This window comes from Azolla caroliniana, unplaced genomic scaffold, assembly GCF_043228905.1.
Source record: "Azolla caroliniana isolate FFs.n. ecotype wild unplaced genomic scaffold, voAzoCaro1.0.p SCAF_4, whole genome shotgun sequence".
Classification (NCBI taxonomy): domain Eukaryota; kingdom Viridiplantae; phylum Streptophyta; class Polypodiopsida; order Salviniales; family Salviniaceae; genus Azolla; species Azolla caroliniana.
In genome coordinates this window covers 15,814,689-15,832,664 of record NW_028230439.1, presented here as the reverse complement: position 1 = coordinate 15,832,664, position 17,976 = coordinate 15,814,689, and positions in this window count along the sequence as shown.

The window sequence follows — 17,976 nt, the reverse complement described above, 5'->3', positions numbered from 1 at the left end:
CATTATATTCTGAAGAACAAGTTGATAGATTAAATCAGGATGAATAGATGAATAATCAAAGACAACGTGATAGAGATCAAGATCAAAGAAACAAAATGTGAGAGAGAGACAAAGAGGCACATGATATAATTGTCTTATTCAAAACGTTACAATACAAAGAATGGCAACAACTACGACAACTACCCTTTGGCTTTATTCTAAATAGTTCTAACCTAGTATGTCTAGATGGAATAATGTGAATACAGCCACTATACACCCGTATTCGACACTCCCCTGTAATGGGCAAATGCAAAACATGTGCACGTTCACAAGTAGAAGGATCGCGCACAAGTGGAAGGATAAGGAGTATTCCATTTGATTTTGGGGCTTTTTTGGCCATTTCACAAAACACCTTGATACCAATATCATATGTTCTCAAAAACTTGATGAAATAGTTGAAAATTTCACCATTTGGTAAAATGAAAAATGCCAAATTTTGGTCAAATACGAAAAGTAACTTTGTGTATTTTTAAGGGAAAATGACAAGTAAAAAGTTTTTAGATCTTAAAGGAATCAAAATCAAAAGATTTCAAAACAATTAACTTTTTTATATCATTCGATACAATGTTGCCTAAATCTGTTACATATCATTGCACAAAATATACATTCAAGAGTAACTATTATGATCAATCCTTTCATGAGAATCACTACTATAGCTAATATACAATTGTAACTCTTCCTCCTCATTTTCAAATGTACCAATCAAAGCATTGTATTCACCAAATGGTGTCTCCAAATTGTGTGCACTGAATGTTGTTTGTCTTCAATCTCAGACATTTTCTAGACTTGTTAATTTCTCTTCTATTATGTCTAACGTTGTCTTCCTTAAACGTCCAACTTTTATCAATGTAAAGTCATACACAATGATATCCACCTCACTAATGTTAATGGTATATGCATTACAAAGCTTTAATGCATCACCACGTTGTCGTGAAGAAACCCGTCCCCAGGCGCAAACCGTGTATAGCGTGTGTGAATCGGCCCTTACACGTGGGCACGTTCCTTATTGTATAGTAAATAGGTAGGCACAGAAGTCGAATCCTAGGTAGCAATATTCTATAGGGAGAATCGAGGAGTATCTCTGTCCGAAAGGACAGAGAGTTAATGTGATGTAAACGGGGGAAACGGTCTCCCTCCTTGAGCTATAAAAGAGAGGGAGATGGGGAGAGAAGGTATCGCGGGAGAGGGGACGAAGTGCTGTCGGACTGGGACTGAGTTCTTCTTCTCTGTCATTCTCCATAGCTTTCTTTTGCGCAGGTTCTCAGGAGGCTGATTCTGTCCCGTGGAACGCCCGTGTGCTTCCGGCAGAATCTCCGTCTTGCTCCCCTGTGTGCGTAGGTGATTAGGCGCCGGCATCTGTCTCGCCGTCCTGATCGGTTGTAACCGTTTGAGTCGTCCACATACATACCAATACATACATTTTTTTTTTATGTACATACGCTAGTGTTATCAACTCGTGTCTCCTGTGTTGATTGGGCCGCGTCCCCGTGCGCTTCTTTGTCTATACGTGTGTGAGCGTCTCTCTCTTTCTCCCTCTTTTCTCACCTATTCGTCGGTCCAAGACCCTAGTGGTCCCGCCTTGTTCTCCACGCACGCGCGTAGCAACACGACATCTTTGGTGAACCCGACGTGAACAGGCGGCAGAGGAATAGAAGATGAGGGGGTCGGACCTCGCAGAAGCCATGGCTTCGGCTGTGGACCGTATAGTGAGTGCGCGCGAAGGCACCGGCGCCCTTGATAGGGCTATCGAGGCGGTTCTCGGTACGATCGGCTGGTTTAGTGGGAAGGATGCCACGAGCTACTTGGCGTCCTACCGGGCTGAGATGGTAATGAGAGACATTCCGGAAGAGAGGCGCCTAGCCGGATTCCCCTGAGTGGCGATACCGGGCATCCATACGGAGGTGCTCGAGGTACGAGCCGAGAGCCGGACCTGGGAGGAGTTCGAAGGTCGGCTCCTCGAAAAATACGGGCTTGAAGATGCGCTTCGACTTTCGAAGCGGGACTTCATGGATTGGGTGGAGACCCCCGACAAAGGAAAGAATGTGTCGGTGCTCCTCCGGGAGTTTGAGGAACGCTTCGCGCGCCTCTCAGTGCTTGACCGAACCATTCTGGACACAAGTCATGTCCTATTGTTTGTTAAATCAGTTGACAAGCGGGATCGGGAGCAAGTAGGCCTCCTATTGGAGACTGATGACGGGCTGACGGCCGACTGGGCTGTGGTGAAGAGGGTCTGTGGCCGTTTCCACAAACGGTGGGAATGGGTTGACAAAGGATCGATAGGGGCGGGCTCTGTCGCAGCAAGGAAGCTCGAACCAACATCACCAACGCGAAGGGAAGAGACCCGAGATTGGCTCGAGACCAGATCGGCTTCGACAGGCATGGTCAAGGGCTCGCCCGGGGAAGCAACCCTGGAGGAACTGACGCAGATGGTAAAGGATCTCCAGATCACCCAGGCATAGAGGGACAGTGGCGAACAGGCTCGTGACCGACGACCTCTTGCTGGAAACAGGTGCATGTGGTGTGACACGGTTGGCCACATCTGGAAGGACTGCGGGGACTTCGCCGAGGTGATGAGAAGCAATGTAGTGTACCTGTGGAACGGTCGAGTGCACGCCAGCGAGACCCAAAGGCCCCTGGACCTGAACGTCGGGCGAGGAGGTATGAAAAGGCTAATGGAGGAGGTGGCGGCTCGTCACGTGGAGACCGTCCACTACTCGGTGTCAGCTAGTATTCGGGTCGGAGGTAGCGAGGCCCCGAAGAAGAACAAAGCCGGGTTCTGGCCGACGATGCTAGAAGGCCTCGCCAGCGCACGACTAAGGAAAGAAGAGGCAGACCGCGCGGAAAAACGGGTCCGGGAGGTAACCGGGTGGAGTGACCCGGTGGAAGAAAAGACGGGCTTCGTCGAAGCCGCTTGTCAAAACTACGAGGCCCTAGTGGAGGACAAGCGGGTAGGAAAAACGGGAGGGGCCGGATCCTCGCAACGATATGAAACTCGATTTGGGCAAAGGCGGAATGAGGCCGGTGTAACCGGCGCCCAGGATAATCCCAAGAAAGGTGGGTATCGGCTGGGCACAAAAATCGAAAGATCCACGGACTTGCGAAAGGTCCTGGAAGAACGAATCCTCGATAGCAAGGTGGAACTGTCGCTGAGGGAAGTGCTTGGGATCGCGAAGAAGGAGTTCCACGACTCCATCGTGGACTTGGTGAAAAGGAAGAGGCTGTCGACAGAGACAGAACCAGAGAAGCCGGTGGAGGTGCGGACGACGCACATAGAGGACATGGCTCTGGAAGACGAGTTGGCGGAGAGCCACTATTCGAGGCCGCACTGGGCTAGAGCGACCACGGAGACCCCCGTGAAGATTGGAGATGTTCATGAACCAGTGGTGGCGTTGGTGGACCACGGTTCAAAAATCAATTTGATGTCCATGGACTTCTACAAGAAGGGGAAATGGCCGATCAACACCAAGCACGGGTGGAAAATACGGGCAGTGACGCGTGCCACCGAAGAACTAAATGGAGTCTACCCGAATGTACGAGTAAAGATCGGCGATGTCGATATGGACCAGCACTTCTTTGTGCATGAGACATCCTCCCATCCGGTTATACTAGGAGAACCGTACATCACGGCAGCACGGATGGAGACCAAGGTGCTGGACAACGGCTCGGCCCATGCAAGGGTCAAGAGCCAGGATGGGCGTCACTCGGTCCAGTTCCTGACGGTGAGACCAAACCATGAGTGGAACCGCGAGACCCTCGGGGGCGAAAGCCGAGAGGATTTTTAGAGAGGGCTATCAAGGTGTGGGGCCGCGATAGTCCGGACACTCCGGGAAAACCCCACAAGTGTACGATAGCGAAGAAGACCTGTACCATAGGTAGGAAATTTTGGTTCTCCGACAACGGAGGTTGTACTATAACCAGCGTCAGCGGCAGGGAGAGGAAGCGAGCGGAGGAGCGGCTCAGGGGATGCGGATTCCTCTTCCCCGACGAGGGCATCAGCGGCGCCGTGGAGGCGGTCCCTTTTGACGATACCTTGGGCGAACTACGAAAGGTGATCGGTGAAGACCTTAGAGAAGATCGGACCGTTCCGGTGGGGTCGATAGGAATGTACGAAGTCATTGTAGACTTCGGGGAAAGGATCGGGTCGGATCGGACGGCCCGCATGGATACGAAATACAAGACGGTGGACTGGAAGGTGAGGCCAGTCGCGGCTCCCTTGTCGGAGGGCAGCGAGTTGCGAATAAAGGGGGTTGCGTCGAACCCGAGTTTACGAAATCTGGCCCGCATAGGACACACGTTCACCGACATAACGCTACGCGAGCTCAAAATCGGTGGGGGCGGCTTCCTACTGCTGGTGGAAGAGGACCGTTTTCGGGGAATGCTCGGAAGCCACGAGAAGGCTTTCACATTCTCACGGGAGGAGATCGGGTGCGTAGACCCGACAGTCGTGGAACCGATGGTGATATTCATGGTACCGCATGTGCTGTGGAGTCTCAAACCGATTCCAGTACCCAGAGCTCACATCCCGAGGCTGATGGAGCTGTTAAAGCAGAAGGTCGAGATGGGCATCCTCGAACCATCAAGTGCCCCATACTCGAATCAGTGGTTTACCGTGCCGAAGAAGGACGGCACGTTGCGCTTTATTCAAGACCTGCAGCCGGTCAACAAGGTGACCATTCGAAATGCAGGAATCGGACTGACAATAGACGAGTTCGCGGAGGCCTTCGCCGGAAGGTCGATTTATTCGGTCGGTGATCTCTACTCGGGGTACGATCAGTTCCAGCTAGCCATAGAGAGCAGAGACATCACGACAATGCAAACTCCTCTCGGCCTAGTACGGATGTGTACCCTACCACAAGGAGGGACGAACTCGGTGGCTCACATGGTGAACGCAATGAACAAGGTGCTGAGGGATTGTATCCCGGACATCACCATGCCGTTTCTGGACGACGTCCCAATCAAGGGATGCCCGGTGGAGGAAAAGGACGAGACGATCGGACCGGATGGGTTCCGGAAATTCGTGGCGACGCACATCGATGACTGCGAGAAGGTGCTGCAGAGGTTGGAGGGCGCGAGGCTCACCTTCTCCGGGGGAAAATCGGCCTTCGGGCAATCAGAGATCATGGTCGTCGGACACCTATGCGGGTTGTACGGCCGGAAACCGTCTCCAGCTAAGGTAGAAGCCATCTCCGTGATGAAGGACGACTGTAGCTCGGTCACGGAGGTTCGGAGGTTCTTGGGAGCGTGCGCGTTCTACCACATATGGATCCCACATTACGCTCACGTCGCGGAGCCGTTATATGGGTTGCTGAAAAAAGGGCGAAAATTCGAGTGGAGAGACGAGCATATGGAGTCTGTCCGAAAGATGAAGGAAGCACTTGCCGCAGCTCTGGCACTCCGGAAGGCTGTCTACGGAAAGGACACTCCAATTTACGTAACGATAGACACGAGTCCGACCGGGATCGGATGGGTTGTCAACCAAGAGGACGAGGACGGCATGCATTTCCCGATCCGGTTCGGCGCGAAGGTCCTTAGCGAGCGACAACGAGGATACGCCCAGGTTAAACGCGAGCTCTGGGGTATCGTTTCGGCGGTAAAGGCCGATAAAGACTACCTGATCGGGGCGGAGGTAATTATCGAGACGGACTGCCTGCCAATTCTTGGCATGGTTTCCGGACGCGTGACGCCAGACCTGGCAATGCTCAGGTGGATAGCGTACATCAAGTCCCTGAATCCGGAAATACGACACATTTCCGGGAAAGACAATGCCATGGCGGACATACTTTCAAGGGTGAGGTTCGAAAACGAGGGCGGCATGGTTTCGGAGGACGAGGAAGTCGGCGTGGACTTCTACGTGGCGGCTCACGTAACAACCGGCAGGGAATGCACTCCAACGCTTAATGATTTCGACGAGAGCGAGTACAACGGGGAGTGGCTGCAGATCGGCGGGTTCCTGAAAACAATGACACCGGACGCGGCATGGACAACGGATGAGGCCAAGTGGATGGTGGATTTGGTGACAATGCCAATGGGGGTAGGGCAGATGCGGTATCTGGTGACGAACCAGGTTGAAGGCCGAGCTCTCCAGAACAAGGCGACTACAGCCGTATGCTGGTTTTTGATTGAGGACGTGGTATGCCGATACGAGTGCGTAGGGAAGATCGTGGCTGACCGTGGTGAGTTGGACGCAGAAGAGGCCGAAGAGCTGTTCGACCGGCTAGGAGTCAAACTTTCGCTCACCACAGTGTACAATCCGGAGGCAAACGGGAAGGTGGAGCGCGGACACGGGCCAATTGTCAAAGCGCTAGTACGGGCGTGCGGAGGCCAAGTCGGGATTTGGCCACGGCTGCTACTTTATGCCTTGTGGGCGGACCCGACTACACACAGTTTGGTAACCGGGTTCATGCCGGCCGAGCTTATGTTCGGACAGAAGCCGATCATGCCAACAGAGCGAACGATCTTCTCGTGGGCCACGGTGGACTGGAGGGATGAGATTTACGAGTGCGTAGGGAAGATCGTGGCTGACCGTGGTGAGTTGGACGCAGAAGAGGCCGAAGAGCTGTTCGACCGGCTAGGAGTCAAACTTTCGCTCACCACAACGTACAATCCGGAGGCAAACGGGAAGGTGGAGCGCGGACACAGGCCAATTGTCAAAGCGCTAGTACGGGCGTGCGGAGTCCAAGTCGGGAATTGGCCACGGCTGCTACCTTATGCCTTGTGGGCGGACCAGACTACGCACAGTTCGGTAACCGGGTTCATGCCGGCCGAGCTTATGTTCGGACAGAAGTCGATCATGCCAATAGAGCGAACGATCTCCTCATGGGCCACGGTGGACTGGAGAGATGCGATGAGCCGGGAGGAACTGTTGGCGGCGCGGATTCAATAGCTCGAGCGGAGGCTGAAGGACGTAGAGCGAGCCGCGGAGAAACTTCGGGTAGCGAGGATAAGGAACAAAGCCCGGTTCGACAACGACAATGGGACGTACCATCTCGCGAAGCTCGACGGTACGAGAATGGCGACACCGGTAGCGGGGAAGAGGATCAAAGCGTTCAAGAAACGACACGACGGTGAGCCGGAGCTAGGGGGCATGGACAACAACGACGAGCAGCCCGAGGCGGAGGACGAACCGGTAAACGAGGAATAAAAGCAACGACTGGTTCTCTCCAGTAGGAACCCAATTTTAGCGCATACCGGTGGATGCGCGGTTAGGTGGGGGCGGATGTCGTGAAGAAACCCGTCCCCAGGTGCAAACCGTGTATAGCGCGTGTGAACCAGCCCTTACACGTGGGCACGCTCCTTATTGTATAGTAGATAGGTAGGCACAGAAGTCGAATCCTAGGTAGCAATATTCTATAGGGAGAATCGAGGAGTATCTCTGTCCGAAAGGACAGAGAGTTAATGTGATGTAAACGGGGGAAACGGCCTCCCTCCTTGAGCTATAAAAGAGAGGGAGACGGGGAGAGAAGGTATCGCGGGAGAGGGGATGAAGTGTTGTCGGACTGGGACCGAGTTCTTCTTCTCTGTCGTTCTCCATAGCTTTCTTTTGTGTAGGTTCTCAGGAGGCTGATTCTGTCCCGTGGAACGCCCGTGTGCTTCTGACAGAATCTCCGTCTTGCTCCCCTGTGTGCGTAGGTGATCACGCGTCGGCATCCGTCTTGCCGTCTTGATCGGTTTTAACCGTTCGAGTCGTCCGCATACATACAAATACATACATTTTTTTTTTAATGTACATACGTGTTGGGATTACGGTCCCTTTCGGATGGGATGGTCGGATATCGGAGATGAATGCCGACAAGCCCGGTTTCGGTTTCGGATCCGGATGACGAAGACCCCGGCTTCGGTGCCGGATGACGAATGTACCCGAAGAGCGATCCGGATGCAGGGACATATCCGTGAATATGTTCGCTACGAGCCCCCTGAGGCTATAGTTGTAAATAGCCCAAAGTCATATAAGTATAAATATGACTTAGGGCAAACAGTTTTTCTGTTGCTCATTATTTTTCTGTTTTTCCACTCAAGAGGAGTGAAGAGGGAGCAGCCGTGAGAGAGAGAGAGAGAGATAGAGCGCGAGAGAGGAAGAGGTAGACGCCTCTGTGTATTTCTGCCGCCTGTGGCGAGGACAGCGAGCTCAAGGTCGTTGCCTTGCAGCTCGTCATTGTATATTTCTCTGTGCATAGTTTGGTTCGGAGTCTCGCACTCCCGTGGTTTTTCCCGTATAGGGTTTTCCACGTTAATCCCTGTGTATCGCGTCTTTCTCTGTATTTCCTATTTTCTGCTACATTGATCCGCGATTAATCGGTTGTGGCCGAGTGGTGAAGGTGAATCCAAGCGTTGATTCCCAACAAACTGGTATCAGAGCGACTGTTGCAGAAAATGGAAGGCGGCGGCAGCGGGCAGCCGATGATGATGGTGCTGAATGCACAGAATTACGCCGACTGGAAGATCAAGATGGAGGATCTTCTGATTGTTCGGGACCTGTACGAACCGATTGACAGGTCGGAAATACCGAAAGGGGTACTTGAGTCGGAGTGGAAGCTCCTGAACCGGAAAGCCGTAGCGACGATCCGACAATACGTCGATGTAAGCGTCCTACAACATGTGGCGAACGACACCAACGCATACGAGATGTGGAAGAAGCTGTCGGGCCTCTATGAGAGGAAGAATGCGTTGAACCGGACCTCCCTGATGAGGAAGATAGTGAATCTCAAGTACCGGGACGGCGAGAGTATGGTAGAACACGTAAGCACGTTCATGGGATTCGTGAATCAGCTTGCGGCGATCAAGTTCCCGCTGGAGGATGCAATGCAAGCCATCATCCTGATGTGTACATTGCCGGAAAGCTGGGAGAACTTGGTGGTGACTCTCAGCACCTCGTGCACCGAAGATAACTTGTCCTTACAAACGGTAAAGACAAGTATTCTGAATGAAGAAGCGCGTCGGAGAGATAAGGAACCGGCCTCCGACCCGAAGATGCTGTTTACCGAATCGGATCGGGGAAGACAGTGGAACCGGAGTCCGCAAAGACGGGAGAAGTCGGGGACCCGGTCGCAGTCAAGAGGAAGGCCAACATGCTTCCACTGTGGGAAGCCGGGGCACTTCCGGAAGAACTGTCGGCATTACCGAAAAGACAACGGAGCCGACGACACCGACTCGAAGAAGTCACCGGAGAGAAACGGTGCATACCGGGGAGCCACGGACCGGAGAGGTTCGGATCGGCGAGGGCAGGACCGGAAAGGAACAACGGCACTCGCGGCAAGTGAGGAAGAAATCATGCTCATCACCGAAGAAGGTGAGCTAAACGTTGCCGGCGATGAGACGACCTGGGTGGTCGATTCCGGAGCATCGTTCCACCTGACCCCGGAGAGAAGATACTTCTCATCCTACACAGCCGGTGAGCATGGCTGTGTTCGGATGGGAAATGAAGGTACGTGCCGGATTGCCGGCATAGGAGACGTGTGGTTGACAACCCCGACCGGATGCAAAATGCTGCTGAAAGATGTCCGACACGTTCCGGAGGTCCGATTGAACCTGATCTCGGCCGGGAGGCTAGATGATGAAGGCTACACGGGTAGCATCCGGAACGGTGTCATGAAGTTCAGCAAGGGGAGCCTGATAGTGGCTCGGGCCCGGAAGGTCAACACACTGTACCTGATGAATGCCCGGTTATGTCCGGAAGAGCTGAATGTGGCAGCCGACACTGCCGGTGAGCTGTGGCACAAAAGACTGTGCCACATGAGTGAGAAGGGGATGAAGAGGCTTGCAGAAGACAACCTCATCCCAGTGAAGCACGTGCACCTGGAGAAGTGCACCGATTGCCTGGCCGGTAAGCAGAACCGAACCTCCTTCCACTCAAGGCCACCGACGAGACGTAGCGCACCATTGGAGTTGGTGCACACTGACGTGTGTCAGGTAGAGACGAAGTCACATGGCGGAGCCCAGTACTTCGTAACATTCATCGATGATCATAGCCGAAAACTGTGGACGGCACCGATGAAGACAAAGGACCAAGTGTTGTCCGTCTTCAAAGAACTCCACGCGAGAGTGGAAAGGGAATCCGGCAAGAAGCTGAAAGCGATACGAGCGGATAACGGAGGGGAATACCGAGGGCAGTTCCAGGAGTACTGTCGCTCGAAGGGAATCCGACTCGAGTTTACTGTGCCGAAGACGCCGGAACTGAACGGGCTGGCCGAGAGGATGAACCGGACCATAATGGAGCGGGTCCGGAGTATGCTGGCGCATGCGAAATTACCCAAGGGGTTTTGGGCTGAGGCAATGTCGACGGCGACATATGTGATAAACAGATCACCCTCAGTTCCTTTGGACGGAGACACGCCGCAGAGAGTGTGGACCGGTAAGGAAGTGTCCTACCGGCATCTGAAGGTGTTCGGGTGTCTCGCATACGTGCATGTGGCAAAGGACCGGAGAGGAAAGCTAGATCCTAAGACCCGGCCATGCATATTCCTCGGTTACGGCGACGACGAGTTCGGCTACCGAGTATGGGACCCGGTCGACAAGAAGATATTCCGGAGTCGTGATATCATCTTCATGGAGAACAAGACGCTCGCCGACTGGGAGTCGGAGAAGAAGATGAAGAGCTCCAAGTCGATCGGTGAGGATCAACTCTACGAGGAGCAGTCCCGACCGGCAAGGGACCGGTTAGCACTCGAGGATCCGGCCGAAGACGGTGAAGAAACAGAACCGGCCGAAGAAGATGAAAATGATACCGGAACCGGCCCCGATCCCGAAATGGATTCGGATGAAGAAGAAGAATCGGAAGAACCGGTTACCGAAGCTCCGGAACGGAGATACCCTCTAAGAGAGAGAAGGGCCCCCCGGAGATTTCCGGAACCAGAGCACGTGTTGCTAACCGACGAGGGGGAGCCGGAGAGCTTTGAAGAAGCAAAGCATGACACCCAGAGCCGCAGGTGGTTGAGTGCCATGCAGGACGAGATGGATTCCCTGCATGAGAACCACACATATGAACTTGTGGAGTTGCCGAAAGGAAAGCGGGCACTGCGAAACAAGTGGGTGTTCAAGCTGAAACCGGGAGATGCCGGAAACCCCCCGAGATACAAAGCCAGGATCGTGGTGAAGGGGTTTCAGCAGAAGAAGGGCGTCGACTTCGACGAGATACTTGCCCCGGTAGTGAAGATGACCTCCATCCGGACGGTGCTGAGCATAGCGGCAAGCATGGACCTCGAGGTAGAACAGATGGACGTGAAGACGGCATTCCTTCACGGTGACCTCGAAGAAGAGATCTACATGCAGCAACCGGAAGGATTCGAGAAGAAAGGGAAGGAGCACCTGGTATGCCGGTTGAAGAAGAGCCTTTACGGACTGAAGCAGGCTCCCCGGCAATGGTACCGGAAGTTCGACTCCTTCATGACCGACGAAGGGTACCTCAAAACGCAGTCCGACCACTGCGTGTTTGTGAAGAAGTTCGAAGGAGGAGACTCCCTAATACTCCTCCTGTACGTGGACGACATGTTGATCGTCGGACGGGACCAGGTCAAGATACGGATGCTGAAGAAGGCTCTTCACCGAACCTTCTCAATGAAGGACCTGGGTCCGGCGAGGCAAATACTAGGGATGCACATCATCCGGGACCGGAGCAAGAAGCAGTTGTGGCTGTCACAAGAGAAGTACGTGACAAAGGTGCTTCAACGGTTCAACATGTCGGAAGCAAGACCGGTCGGATCAACCCTACCGGCAAACTGCAAGTTGTCCAGCAAGCAAAGTCCCAAGACAAAGGCTGAAAAGGAGGATATGATGAAAGTGCCGTATGCCTCAGCTGTCGGGAGCTTGATGTACGCCATGGTGTGTACGAGACCGGACATCGGATATGCAGTCGGAGTGGTGAGCCGGTACATGAGCAATCCCGGCAAAGAGCATTGGAACGCGGCCAAGTGGATACTCCGATACCTGAAGGGCACGGCAAACGTGTGCCTCCGATTCGGCTCCGGTAAGCCCGAACTCGAAGGCTTTACTGATTCTGATATGTCGGCTGATGCAGATACCAGCCGGTCCACATCAGGGTATGTGATGACGTATGCAGGGGGAGCTGTTTCGTGGCAGTCGAGGCTGCAGAAGACGGTTGCGTTGTCAACCACGGAGGCGAAGTACATGGCGGCTGTTGAAGCCGGCAAGGAAATAATATGGATGAAGGACTTCATTAGAGAGCTCGGTATCCGGCAAGAGGAGTACCGACTCTACTGCGATAGTCAGAGTGCCATCCACCTTGCGAAGAACGCGGCCTACCATTCCCGGACGAAACACATCCAGCGTAGATACCACTGGATCCGGGAAAGGATAGAGGACAAGGAGTTCGTGCTGACGAAGATCCACACGGACGAGAACGGGTCGGATATGCTGACCAAGGTCCTCACACCCGACAAGCTGGAAGCATGCCGGAAGAGGGTCGGATTGGAGAGACATCCCATGCCGAAGTGAAGGGGGAGTTTGTTGGGATTACGGTCCCTTTCGGATGGGATGGTCGGATATCGGAGATGAATGCCGACAAGCCCGGTTTCGGTTTCGGATCCGGATGACGAAGACCCCGGCTTCGGTGCCGGATGACGAATGTACCCGAAGAGCGATCCGGATGCAGGGACATATCCGTGAATATGTTCGCTACGAGCCCCCTGAGGCTATAGTTGTAAATAGCCCAAAGTCATATAAGTATAAATATGACTTAGGGCAAACAGTTTTTCTGTTGCTCATTATTTTTCTGTTTTTCCACTCAAGAGGAGTGAAGAGGGAGCAGCCGTGAGAGAGAGAGAGAGAGATAGAGCGCGAGAGAGGAAGAGGTAGACGCCTCTGTGTATTTCCGCCGCCTGTGGCGAGGACAGCGAGCTCAAGGTCGTTGCCTTGCAGCTCGTCATTGTATATTTCTCTGTGCATAGTTTGGTTCGGAGTCTCGCACTCCCGTGGTTTTTCCCGTATAGGGTTTTCCACGTTAATCCCTGTGTATCGCGTCTTTCTCTGTATTTCCTATTTTCTGCTACATTGATCCGCGATTAATCGGTTGTGGCCGAGTGGTGAAGGTGAATCCAAGCGTTGATTCCCAACAATACGCTAGTGTTATCAACTCGTGTCTCCTGTGTTGATTGGGCCACGTCCCCGTGCGCTTCTTTGTCTATACGTGTGTGAGCGTCTCTCTCTTTCTCCCTCTTTTCTCACCTATTCGTCGGTCCAAGACCCCAGTGGTCCCACCTTGTTCTCCACGCACGCGCGTAGCAACGTGACAACGTCCAAAACTTTACCAATCTAAAATTGGTGCTCTAGGTTATGGCCATCTATATGTGTAGTTATTAATATCCCCACCTTGAGTTCTTGCAAGTTTCCTTGTCACCTGAGTTATGCTCGTGTATGCTTGTCACCTGAATTTCTCTATTGTGGTGTTGGGAGACAGGTCCCTCCGGATGGGAAGGGAGAAGAACACTGTTGATGAGCAAACCGGATGACGAGTACCCGGCTACGGAGAGCCGGATGGCGCAGACCCGTTGAGAACCGGAGGAGGAGAACCGGATGGCGCAAACCCGGTGAGAACCGGATGAGGAGAACCCAGCTACGGAGAGCCGGATGGCGCAGATCCGGTGAGAACCGGATGAGGAGAACCCGACTACGGAGAGCCGGATGGTGCAGACCCGGTGAGAACCGGATGAGGAGAACCCGACATAGAGAGCCGAATGGTGCAGACCCGGTGAGAACCGGATGAAGAGACATATTCGTAAATATGTTTTCTGAGAGTCCATCGTGGCTATATTTGTAAATAGCCGAAATGTCATATTAGTATAAATATGACTTAGGGCAAACTTTTCGGTTGTTGTTGTCATTGTTGTTGGTGTAAGGAGAGAGAGAGCGTGTAACAGTGTACAGAGAGAGAGAGAGAGAAAGAGGTCGTTGCCTCTGTTGTAACCGCCGCCTGTGGCGAAGATCGTGAGCACGAGGTCGTTGCCTCTGTGAACTCACTGTTGTACATTCTAACATAGTGATAGTTTGCAGCCTGTGGGCTGCCGTGGTTTTTCCCTTAGTTTGGGTTTTCCACATAAACATCCTGTGTACTCTTCTCTTCTTCGTGTCGTAATTTCATTTCCCGTTTTCTGTGCATGATTCTAAGCTCTGTTGTGGCCGAGCGTTGCGTATAGGGGACGTGTGGTTCGTGTCATGTGGATGAACCAAACTATGAAGATAAACATTAAGTGCTTGATGTGGTGATTGAGAACCACAAGAACATGTAAACGGTCTTTGCAAGGTCGAATTACCATATGTTGAGAGATCAAGCTCAACTTAGTTTAGTTAGTTAGTCAACCATGTAACTTCGTAGTTACCTAGATAGAATCTAGTTAGAAGTGTTGACTATAACGACTTAAATAAGACCTTGTACTTAAGTAGGATATTCTAGATCCTCCACTCCTAAGTACATTTAATATAGGACTTACACTTTTGTACCTATATTATCCTCACACAAGTGCACCCTTGCACATGAAATCTATATATACCTCATTGTAGGTATTTTTGTATTTGATGATGTTGATGCTAATTTAATATATAGTTACTCATCCCCCATCTTGTATTGTTCATAAGTGTATCTCTCTCTCTCTCTCTCTCTCTCTCTCTCTCTCTCTCTCTCTCTCTCTCTCTCTCTCTCTCTCTCTCTCTCTCTCTCTCTCGCTTATCACGTAATCACATAATTAGGTACTAATTAACCCTTAATTACTTACCTAATTCTTAACATGGTATCAGAGCGTGTGGTTTAGAAAATACACTAAGCCCACCCGACTCCGTGATTGTGTGTTCGAGACATCGACAACAAAATCCGGCTATTGGCTACCGTAGTGCCGCTACGTAGCACGTGTACGTGATCGAAAGAAGAAAAGCAAAAGAAGAGAAGACACAATCAACATGAACACACAAATGGGTAGTATGCTCCCTAGTGAAAAGCTAGACGGGAGCAATTATTCATCTTGGGAGTAGAAGATGACCCAATACCTCGTCGGTCAAGGGTATTGGAGCTACATCAATGGCGCTCAAGAAAATCGACCCGACTCAAAGAACGCCGACTACGCAAAATGGGAGCAAGCAGCGAGTCAAGTCATGTATTGCTTGGCAACATGTGTGCACGACCACATGCTTAGCCACATTCGAGACGCCAAGACGCCTAAAGAAATGTGGGCGAACTTAAAGAAAATGTTCGCCTCCAACACGACCGCCCAAAAGCTTCAACTTCGACAAGAGTTGAACAACATTCTGCAAAAAGACATGTCCATGTCGGACTATACCGCCAAGATCAAGAGCATTTGCGACTTGCTTGGCTCCATCAAAATAAACGTCGACGAAGACGAGATGGTTCAAGTATGCTTGGGCGGCCTCGCACAACGATTCGATCCATTACGGACGGCAATCTTGGCGAGAGAAAACCCTCCTTCATTATTCGACCTCTAATCAATGCTATTGGTCGAAGAGAACAACGTCCGAACCAAAAGCGAGACGTTGGAAGGAAAAATGTTCTTCTCGAATTTGGACGGTGGCTGAGGAGGAGGTCACGGCGGTAGAAGAGGTCAATTCGACCCATCACGTGAAGGGAACTCAAACCTTCACGGAAGCCATTGAGGAACCTTCGGAAGAAGGGGAGCTTCCACACCGAACATGGTCGGTAACGAGGCCTGCAACTTGCAATTATTGCGGCAAAATCGGCCACTACGAGGCAGAGTGTCGGAAAAAGAGAAGTGAGTCGGCTTCAACAAGTCGACACCTCACAAACTTCGCATCGAACTCCGACCACAACAACCGTAGCGGAATGTTCACGAATCACGCGTCGAATTCCGACTATGACGATCATAGTGAAATGTTTACAAATTACGCCCCAAATTCCGACTACAACGACTGTGGCGGAATGTTCGTAATGAGGCATAGAGCGAACTCTATGATGGACTCCAACTCCGTAACCACCTCTAAGCTACTACTACATGCATAGGTAGCAAACAATCAAAACCGTGTACACAAAACCATGATTCTTAGCCCATGGTTTTGTGCATGTCATAAGAAAAACCGTGTGCACAAAACCATGGTTTTAGCCCATGGTTTTGTGCATGTCACAAGCATGGAGAGACCTATAAAAGCCTCTAGTAAGGCTTGTGTAAGGGGGGGCTCAATATGTGATATCACCAACACCACTATCATCAATATAATTATATTCGTCTTTATCTTCTTCATATTATTCTACTTCTCAAGTGAACAAATTTCATCCAATCTTACATTGATCGTCATCTCTTCGAAAATTCCGTGAACGTCCTCCCTAGTCCAAGACCCCGGTGGTCGCTCGAGTAGCACACACACGCGCGAATCTTCGTGACATCATTTGGTGAACCCGGCGTGAAGAGCAGCAAGGGAGGACGAAGATGGATGACGAATATCTCATGGAGGCAATGTCAAAAAGGATGATGGAGTTTCTGAGAGAAGGGAAAAGACAAAATGAAGCCCAACAAGCCGTCGAGAGGGTAGTTGAGCAAGTGAGCTATTTCAACGGTGCCGAAGTCCAAAGTTTTCTAAAAGTCTACAATGTGGAGATGGATTCAAGAGGTGTAGACGAAGCTATGAGGCTAGAGTACTTTTGTCGAGTGGTGGCCGAACCAATCTACAAAGATATGAAAGAGCTTCAAAAAGCTCACGATTCATGGGTTTCCTTCGAAGAAGCTTTACGAGAGGCATATGATGATGAAGAGCCGAAGGGACGAGGTCTATACAAGTTTGACCAATGGGTGTCATCGAGGAAGACCCATCAGAGTGTTATGCATGCATTCATTGAGTTTGAGTGTCGGTTCGCTCAACTCTCGGAGTGGGAACAAGGATTGGTGGGGGCGAATAAAGTCTTAATGTTCGTCAAGTCGATTGATCGGAAGAAAAGGACGGCCATTGGAGTCCAACTCGAGGATGAAGATGGTGTGAACGGCCTCACTGAGAATTGGGCTGAAGTGAAAAGGGTATGCCAACGACATGACAAGAGGAGGATAGGATTCTCGTCAACAACAACACGACCCATGAGGGATGTTCAAAGGAGAATGGGATGTGGCAATACACCACCACCGAAGGAAGAAAGCTCAAAGAGGGAAGATTCGAGACTCAACATAGAAGCCTTAATCAGAGAAGCATTCGAGAACTTAAACGTGCAAGGTGATGTTGAAGAGAAGCTTCAAAAGGAGCAAAATTTGAAGCAGATGGTGATCGAGGAAGAAGAGACCTCCCGACAAATGCGGGTTAATGAAGTGGCCAAGATGAAGGCCCAAGTTCAGTATCATGATAGTACCACAAGAGAAGGTGTGGAACAAGACACCTTCTCGTCTTGCAAAGAAACAACGACGAAGAATGAAACCAATGGATCGAGGACGACGAACGCCACTTCAAGTGAGGACAATTGTTTCGGAACATGCATCGTGTCTGAAACCTCGAGTGATGAAGGTGCAAGCATGAGAAAAGCTTGCATGATCAAGGGAGATAAAGAGTGTGAGGCCCACATGATTAAGAAGGTAGCCACGAAAAACGACACCAAGGAGGTGGCTATGGACAACATGGCAAAGGTGATCGACCAAAGGTGTATGGAATCCTCCACACTTGTTCTAGAGAATTGGGAAGTTGCATCCGAGAATCAACGTGAGACCCAAGAGACGGAAGGTGGCAGCGAGGAAGCGAAGGTCAGAGCTGATGCACAGGATGGGAACATAGCCACAAACAATGACATTGGCCCGAAGATGGCAAGAACAAGCAAGGACCATGGAGAGGATTCCTCCACACTTATTCAAGAGACTTCGGCAATTGCGTTTGAGAGCCAACATGAGACCGAAGAGATGGAAGGTGGCTGCGAGGAAGTGAAGAATGAAGTCGGTGTGTGCGATGAAGAGTCCAAACGAAGCACAACGATGAAAGCAGATGTGCACAACAAAG